This window comes from Gavialis gangeticus, unplaced genomic scaffold (assembly GCF_001723915.1).
Source record: "Gavialis gangeticus isolate Ggan-Ray unplaced genomic scaffold, GavGan_comp1, whole genome shotgun sequence".
Taxonomy (NCBI): domain Eukaryota; kingdom Metazoa; phylum Chordata; order Crocodylia; family Gavialidae; genus Gavialis; species Gavialis gangeticus.
The window spans coordinates 1,900,466-1,902,195 of record NW_017729011.1 but is presented as its reverse complement, the minus strand read 5'-3'; positions in this window follow the sequence as shown (position 1 = coordinate 1,902,195).

Here is a 1,730-nt window from a genome sequence, read left to right as displayed (position 1 = left end):
GGGTCAGGGCTGGGGGGAGGTCTAACTCATGGCACTTTGTGTAAAGCGCTATGAATTACAGTGGGGCCCCTAGATGTTTGCAAGCACTCTTACAATCATGAGAACTGATACATCTAAGAGCAGGAGATGAAGGGGCCATGAGAGCATGAAGCAGTGAGTTGACCTGAATAGTAAAATCGAAGCAGCTATGGGGTCTGAGGCAGGATCTGGCAGGACCCCATCATGGAAAGCATCAATATTATATCCTCTTAAGTCCACTTTTCCTTTCTTTCAGTCTTAACCTGGAACAGCTGTCTTCAAAAAAAGAGATGAACTGATTCATTTTCCCTCCCCATTCAGGCATGCAAAATGGCTGGAACTGTTGGTTGATTTACATTCCTTCCCCCTTATAGAGTGAACATAATTCATACCAGTTAAGACTAGGTTGCAGAGGTAAAAGGTTAACGTTGTAATCTCTAAAATACTCAGACCCAAGTATCAATGCAGCTGATCATATGACTTTGGGCTATAGTTCGTGAACGGAAAAATCAGCCCCTTTGGTGGTAGGGAAATTAATTCTCAAGAGGAATCAAGGGACAGGGTTGGGGAAGACAATACCACATAATGTGAATTTATTTTTGGTCTTACAACTAATACGTGGGCTAATCCGTATATCTAACCAGATCGCAGGCTGAAAATAGCACAGACTTCTGATTACTTATATTTGCCCCACTGGATTTCTGTGATAATGATGCTAAACTGGACTGTTCTTTTTTCGAAAACCCAAAGACCCACAATTTCATGTGTAGTTCATTAACCTGCCCCCACAAAATGTGACTGTATGCTGAAGTATGAATGTATACTGCTGAAGCCCCTAACTTTATGCTGCCATGTAATTTGTCGAGTGACTGCTATGTCTTCTTTTCAGTGCACTGCACTTTTAAGTCTCAGGAGCCTCCTTTTTATACATAGAGGAGCCATTTTGTAGTATTTTAAGTGCAGAGGTGAGAGAAATAGGAGGCAACAAGATCTTTTTTCATGATTCTATTTATACTTGTTTTTTTCTTCTTTCATGCCAAGGGTCATTCAGCTAAAAGTATACGCGGGTTGTTTACCACAAAAGAAGAGTAGTATACAGAATAGTGTAATCGCTTGCACAAATGAGCATTTACTCATGCAAAATAATGCATTTAATCTTTCTAGATCCCTTCCTTTCTCCTCCATGATCGTGTCACGTGCAGTTATCACAACATCACAGTATGCACATTGCAGTTTTCATGTCTCTCTCTTTTTTTCTTTTTTTCTTTTTCCAGTCTACAGAAATCTACATCAAATGTAAAAAGAAGGGATCTGAGGGGTCATTTGGTCCAACCCCCTAAGCAAATGCAAAAATGTTATTCCTAGATGCCCATTATCACATGCTTAGTCAGCTTTGGCTTGAAAACCTCCAGTGAAGGAGATGCCACCACTTCCCTGGGCGAGTCTGTTCTACTGCCTTGATGTTGTACCAGCAAGAGGTTTTTTCCTGATATCAAGTTAGATCTGCCTTGCTGCAATTTTAAAACCATTGCTTCATGTCTTATCCTCTGCCACTAGGGAGAACAGTCCTCCCTTTTCTTTATGACAGCGTTTCAAATGTTTGAGAACTACTAGCATGTCCCTCCTTTTCTCTAGTTCTCTCAACTTTTCCTTGTATAGTTGTATAGGTCTCTCAATCTATCTTCATATAGCTTACCTTCCAACCTCTTTAG